General features: G+C 33.3%; 1 long non-coding RNA gene across 1 annotated transcript; it reads left to right on the top strand.

Annotated features, from left to right (window-relative positions):
- The first annotated feature begins 669 nt into the window (after window positions 1–669).
- On the top strand, window positions 670–2,150 carry LOC134250299 (uncharacterized). The gene is made up of 4 exons (XR_009988465.1): window positions 670–792; window positions 914–1,018; window positions 1,362–1,494; window positions 2,091–2,150. It is a non-coding gene; the product is annotated as an uncharacterized LOC134250299 (long non-coding RNA).
- Window positions 2,151–7,806: the final 5,656 nt, after the last annotated feature.

The following is a 7,806-nucleotide window of genomic DNA, read 5'->3' as shown; positions in this document are numbered from 1 at the left end:
TTTCTAAAAGTTGCAGTTTCACAATTTCGGAACAATTATATCAATGTGTTAAAAATTGAAAAGAACAAAGCCCTGAGGAAAAAGATTATGAAGCAAGGATCAAAGAAGAAGAAACCTATCACTGCTAAAGAAATTCAGGAAGATAAATCAGAAGGCAAGGAAGTAAGTCAGCTAAGATTAAAAGCTCTAGCTATGGAGGATCATCAGTTTTACAAACAATTCACAAAACAAGAACTGAAAGACATTGGCAAACTATATGGACTATCTTTTAGCACAAAAAAGACTGTAAGTGATATTGGTGAAACAATTCTTAAAGTTATTTTAGAGAGTAAGCAGATGTCTGCCAGTACCTCATGTGCTGCTGTTTCTTCGGAATCTGTATCTTCAGAGAAAAACAATGATCAAGTCACACAAACTTCCCAGTCTCCAGTTCAGCCACTATCCAGTGCAGAGTTACATTCTAATCCTGTTCAAAGAGAAACAGAAAAAACTGTTGAAAAGCCTAGTCATCAGAAGAGGAAGAAAAAATCAACATACAGTACTAAAGGAAGAAAGAGAAAAAAGGTTTATTCTGGAAGGAAAAAAAGAAAATCAGCAGAAGAATGTGAAAAGAGTGATGAGACTTTGTTTTGTTCAGTGTGTGGAAAACTGTCTCAGGAAGACCAAGACTGTATTTGTTGTGATGATTGTGATTCATGGTATCACAGGAGTTGTGTAGGACTGGAGGATGAGAAACTGTGGGAAGAGTTAACTAGTGAAGATAGCAAGTACATCTGTCCACTATGTTTATAGGTATATTTGTGTATGTGTTATTTTTGTGTATTGTGCATATAAAAGAGTTACATAGTACTTGTACTTACATTTTAGGCAGTGATACTGTTTTCATTGGGGATGAGTTACTTTTTCTTTTCAGATGAAATGGTTCACAGCCACTACCAGCTGACCCCCCTGTATTACTTTTCCTTGAAATTGGAGTTTCCCCAAGAATGATAGAGTTCATGCTGCTACAATAATGCTGGTATGTAGGATTACTGTTGCTTCCATTATGTAAACCTCTTTGCTGTGAAAAAACATTTTCAATCACATCACTGTTGATTCTGTATGATAGATCCCCCGCTCACTTTCAGTTTTTCTTTGCAGAACTCATCAAAACCAAGCAACAATGATGCAATATCTTCCCTACATTGAAATGAAAGCAAGGATTTCTCTTTCTCTTTAATTTCATCATTACTTTTATTTTCAGTTTCCCAACTCTGAAACCATGAGAGGACATCTCTATTCTGTTGTAGTCGAGAATCCCCATAGTCTTTTACCGGTCTACCGTCTCTAAAAATAGTAACCAATACTGATGTGTTTTGTAGAAGTTCAATGGTGCCTTTTAATTCAGCAGACTTTGTGGCATCTGACAAGGACTTTTGATAACAAATCATCAGATGCAGCATATCCTTATCCAAGACTTCCTCGGCCAAATGGTTCCTCATTTTAGACTCAGAGGTAAGGAAGAAATGTTCCTGTGTTAATTTGCGGTGAATTGGATAGGGGTTTTCAGACACATCCCAGTTAAATGCTTGCACCCAATGATCCCACAAAATTAGTGAAGAACTGTGAGTCAGTTTTCTCTTATGTGCAGATCTCATACCACTTTTACAACAGTTGTTTCGAATTTTCTTTATAACGTGAGAATAGTCCATTATTACAGAGATTTTTGGTAGTGAAGGTCTGAATATATTTGTTACTAACATGGTTTTAAAAGAGTCAGTCTTTTTCTCAAGAAGTAGCATTTTCATGAAATCTCTATTTGTTTGGGCACCATCCATGCTGACATAACGTACTATAAAACCGTACAATGCAAGCATTTTCACAGCTTTCCAAAATATGATGTACAATTCAGATGCTGAGATCTGCTTTGTGGGGAAATGAGCAAAGGGAAAACGAAACCCACTACTGCCTAAAAAAACCAACTGCAGCACATGATTTGCCAACTGTACTTCATTATTATTTGTCAAGATTTTTTGTATGGCAAAACTTTCATGATTTCCATCTACAAAACCAATAAGTTGAAAAATGCTACCCTTTTTTTTGATTGCCAGGTCTTCCTGAATGGCCATTTCGTCGATGATGAGCCCTCCTTCATAACCCTCTGTGGGCAGATTTTGGACAGAGGCTTCATTCCTCATCCATTCTAGGTTTTATATATTTGAATTAACCTGCTTGATGGGAGGCACAAGAATCCACTGTTCCGCATATCAACATAAGATCTTGGTGAACGGCAATACAGTGTAAGACAAAGTCTTATTATTTCAGGTTTCCATCTTCGTGCATGTGGTGTTGATTTTAGATTATCACTTTGTGATAACAGAAATGTCTTTGCCTTTTCTGGGCAATTGGGTAATACTCTATTCAAAATAGTTTTCATGTCATCATGATCTTTTTCATCTAACTCCACTGTGTCTGTATCATTATCAGCATTAATTTCTTTACCAGAGACATTCTTCATCTGTGTGACCCCCTTAAGTAATTTTCTGCACTTCTCACAGTAGGGCACCTTGGATAAGAATGTGACACACTGCAGACATGACTTAATTCTATAGAAAACAGAGCCTGAATTCTCATCATTAGAAAATGACCTATATTCTTTGATATAAGAATTGGTGTCAAATATGGTTAAATCTTTAATTTCTTTTTCAGGAATTCCGGGACACAGCCGTAAAGTTTCCAAGACATCAAATGTACTGCGCACACTTTCCTCACTTAAAGAAAACTTGTCAGATATATGAAGCCTTCCAAGATCAATAATTCTTCCACATAGTTTAATTTCATAACTTTTGTCCCAAGAAAAAGTAATTTCACTTAATAAACGGTTTCCATTGATGCAGTGTCCATTGACATGTCCCATTGTAATTTCCTTGTCAGTTTCTTTAATTTTAAAAACCTCATCCCCACCATGATATTGAATATCGGCAAAGTTTGTCAATTGTTTTTCTTCTAAGTCTTTAGATATTGATTTAAATGAAATGCCCTTGTATAAAACTGTTGTTTTGGTCCAATTGAATTTGTTTCTAACTTTTTTAGATGTTATGTTTGGATAAAGCTTTTTTATTATGCCACCTATGTGAGTCGAAGAAAATTTATTTCAAGCTTGTGGTGAATTTCAGAAAGTTGGATCTCTCCATCTGTATTTGGTCCCACATTTTCTGTCATCCTAAGAGACAGTAATTATACATATATTTTTAAATGCAATTACACTGCACAGTTATAGGAGGAGAAGAAGTAAAAATGTATTTGTAAAGAAAAATAAAAAATCTGCATTGGTTCCCTTGATAGTTGCAGAAAATCTTAGAGTCTAATCCTATCTGTCACATAGAGATTAACTAACAATAAGTAACATGTCTGCAGTTGATTTTCTTGGGTTTGAAGTTAAGGAACCTCAGTATTTTTTTTTTTTTTTGACTTAAAGGAAATTATATGAAGATGTAAATATGGAGCTTATCTATTTAATTTTCAACATAGGGTATCTGCCATGCATTTACCCCCAGGATAGTACTCAATGACCATGATGACTATGAACTGTTGGTGAACTGTAAATAACTGTTTCTTTCTTAACTTGGAGAAGAACATGCAAAGAAAGTGTTGAGTTAATTCCTCTAGGCCAAATGAAATGTTCAAAATGCTTCAATTGATTACAAATCCAGTAATAAACTTAAAATATTAATTTATTTCATTTTAGATCTAAGGGCAGATCACTCTTACTTCTTACAAGTTCATGTACATGTATATAATAACCATGGTGCAATATATATAGGGTTCCCACTTAACTTCCCAGCAATGATTAGTAGGTAATACTTGCATTTACTGATGAATGTTCAATACTTCATTGAAGTTCAAATTCACATTTCATTGAAGCATAATTTTAAGTAAATTTAAAATTGATTCATTTTTTTTTTGTTTAATTCAGATATTACTGAAATATTCTCTAATCACTGCCTATTGTAAGTACACATGTAGAAGGACACTGTAAAAAAAAATTCATAGTCTTCACAAATGTTGAATTTCAGTTTCAGTTGAACGTAGAGTATAGGGGATAAATTTATGAATTAGTTGAAAGTAAAATTGGGTTTCAATGAATAGCACCTTCTTGTCATTGCCTGAGCATTGGTGTTTCTTGATTAGACGAGTACATCTACTATAATAATTTTTCATTTTAATACTCATGGAAATTAACAACCAATAATTTATTTATCTTTTATAAAAACCACATATATAAATGTCTTGTTGTAATGTGTATAGATTCTGAGTTCCAACCCTTACATCTGCATCATAATTTGGGAGTGTGCCTTTGTATGGAGTCGGTGGTGGTGGTGGTGGGGGGTCTCCACATAAATTAAAAAATACTCAAATTTAACATGTTGTATATGTGTGTGTGTGTTGGGGGAGGGAGTGGGGGGCTAAACCCACCCCCCCCAAAAAAAAACTTTGGGGGGCTAAGTCGTATTTTTCAGTGCCTATATTATGTCTATCTCAGTTTGCAAAAAAAAAATTAAAAACAAAAAAAATAAATAAAAAATAAAGGTTATTTAAAAATGTGTATTTTTTAACTATGAGTTATTAATTAATTAACATAGTTCCCTTATACAGGTACTTCTGATAAAAACAGGTGAATCCCAAGGCCCATGATTTTCGTCTACACACATTCAGTGTATGAATATAAATAATATTCATATTTTTATTACATACATGATAATTTACTGTGTTATAGGCAGATTGACCTCTTTAATTTTGGCCTATATTACACTTTTTGGCTTGGAAAGTATTTTCACCATTCATTTCTACCTACCATGTAACCAGTTTTATCGGGGTTTGATCTCCTACGAAAGTTGACGACATTTTGCACGTTTTAATAGTTTGAATATTGGCGCTCTTTCATATACGAAAATTATCTGCCCCTTACGTCGTTTCCATGTACTCAACCGCCAGGCGTCGCGTTTTTGTAAACTTCCGTTCTCTCCAGGTCGATTTGAAGAGACGGGATGCCGAATCGATGAAATCGTATTCGTTTTCTGTTGACTGAACGCGCATTGACGACTGACAGACGCATCATCATTTAGAAAAATCATCACTGTAGGGAAGGGAACTGTGTCAACGAAATAAATAAATGCCATAGAGTCCAGAAATAGGTGCTGAAGTGGGAGGGGGTATTTTTTCCAAGATGTCAGCTTGCGTCCCTTTGAGAGTTTATGTATATAGGTGTAGTACTTTTTTTTTAAACATTAATTTTCTTGCCTGATCATGTCAGAATCTTTATTAAAGCAACATTTAGAGTGTATTTAATGTAGATAACATTTTTTTTAAAAATATTTTATATTTAACAATCCGGAAGACAAGCCCCTATGGTGAAACGCACTTAAGTGCTACGACCTGTTAGTGAAACGGTCGCCTATGGTTGGCCGTTCTACTCACAATTATTTATTTTTACTCCACTAAAATTATTTTTACTGCACTAAAAATAAAACACTGGCCATTGCTACTCACAATTAAATATTTTTACTCCTGTAAAAATATTTTTACTCCAGTAAAAATATTTTTACTCCAGTAAAATTATTTTTACGCCAGTAAAAATCATTTTTACTTTAGTAAAAATAATTTAATTTCTCACTGAAGTATGAATACTTTTTGGCCACATTACTCACATTTAATTAATTTTACTGCAGTAAAAATAAAACACTGGCCATCTTACTCACAAATTAATTATTTTTACTCCAGTAGAAATATAACACTGGCCTCTACTCACAAATAAATATTTTTACTTAAGTAAAAATCAACCAATAACAAAGTTTGTTACAAATTAAAAGGTTCCCGACCCGAAGCACCTGTGTTTGGATATTGAGTTAAAAAACCAAAGTTATGATGTCAAAAATGCGGAACTGTCTTCTATAATTATGTTTATTATAGAAACTTTTTCAATCTATAATTTCACAAGAAAAACTTCTTAAATTATATACATAGTCCTACTACTGTTGGCACAGCCATATATTTTAAGTTGGGCACACTATCAACTACCAGAAATTCCTTGTCACGCGGAAAAAAGGCATACGACGTTTAATTGATCTCTCCTATAGTATCACTACATGTTTTCTATACTCTCAATATACTATGTTTTCTAAAGATTATATAGTATACTGTATATCGGCAAATCCGTACAGTATAGTCCATTTGCAGTTACATTCTCTGTCTTAGGCGTCGAATATGGTTGGCCGTTCTACTCACAATTATTTATTTTTACTCCACTAAAATTATTTTTACTGCACTAAAAATAAAACACTGGCCATTGCTACTCACAATTAAATATTTTTACTCCTGTAAAAATATTTTTACTCCAGTAAAAATATTTTTACTCCAGTAAAATTATTTTTACGCCAGTAAAAATCATTTTTACTTTAGTAAAAATAATTTAATTTCTCACTGAAGTATGAATACTTTTTGGCCACATTACTCACATTTAATTAATTTTACTGCAGTAAAAATAAAACACTGGCCATCTTACTCACAAATTAATTATTTTTACTCCAGTAGAAATATAACACTGGCCTCTACTCACAAATAAATATTTTTACTTAAGTAAAAATCAACCAATAACAAAGTTTGTTACAAATTAAAAGGTTCCCGACCCGAAGCACCTGTGTTTGGATATTGAGTTAAAAAACCAAAGTTATGATGTCAAAAATGCGGAACTGTCTTCTATAATTATGTTTATTATAGAAACTTTTTCAATCTATAATTTCACAAGAAAAACTTCTTAAATTATATACATAGTCCTACTACTGTTGGCACAGTCATATATTTTAAGTTGGGCACACTATCAACTACCAGAAATTCCTTGTCACGCGGAAAAAAGGCATACGACGTTTAATTGATCTCTCCTATAGTATCACTACATGTTTTCTATACTCTCAATATACTATGTTTTCTAAAGATTATATAGTATACTGTATATCGGCAAATCCGTACAGTATAGTCCATTTGCAGTTACATTCTCTGTCTTAGGCGTCGAAAGCAAATTGAAAAGGGGGGAGTAAAACAACAAAGAAAAGTAAACCCCAATTTTTAATGCCTATAATATAATTGTTTGATACATTAAAAAAAGGGCGGGGGATAAGTCCCCCCCCCCCGGTTCCGGCGCCTATATATTTCATGTTGTATATTAGACCCTATAAACTCTATCCTCTATAGTTTCTAAATGTCATGTGTAAACACCCTGGGGAATTTTCCCCGTTTAGCTATCTAACATGGAATGTGATTGGTTGATTTTCACTTAAGTAAAAATATTTAATTGTGAGTAGAAATGGCCAGTGTCATATTTTTACTGCAGTAAAAATATTTTTACTTGGGTAAAATTAATTAATTGTGAGTTAAATGGCCACATTGTATTTTTACTCCAGTACAGAGGTAAATTATTTTTACTGGAGTAAAATTAATTTTACTGGAGTAAAAATATTTTTACAGGAGTAAAAATATTTAATTGTGAGTAGCAATGGCCAGTGTTTTATTTTTAGTGCAGTAAAAATAATTTTAGTGGAGTAAAAATAAATAATTGTGAGTAGAACGGCCAACCATAGTCGCCAGCTCCGGGGTGTTGCTAAAACGCGGAACGGAAAACGGAACGGAACGGAAAACGGAAAATTAATGTCAAGAAATAACCTAGATTTGATATAAATCACACATAAAAAGCAATATTCATGATATAAAAGGCACCTCTAATGAAAAATTATAGTAAAATACGATATATTCATTAACCTGATGCACCCCTCA

The sequence above is a fragment of the Saccostrea cucullata genome, unplaced genomic scaffold (genome assembly GCF_032062105.1).
Source record: "Saccostrea cucullata isolate Sc308-1 unplaced genomic scaffold, CSIRO_AGI_Scuc_v1 ctg1984, whole genome shotgun sequence".
Lineage (NCBI taxonomy): Eukaryota > Metazoa > Mollusca > Bivalvia > Ostreida > Ostreidae > Saccostrea > Saccostrea cuccullata.
This window is presented reverse-complemented; position numbering and strand designations above follow the sequence as displayed.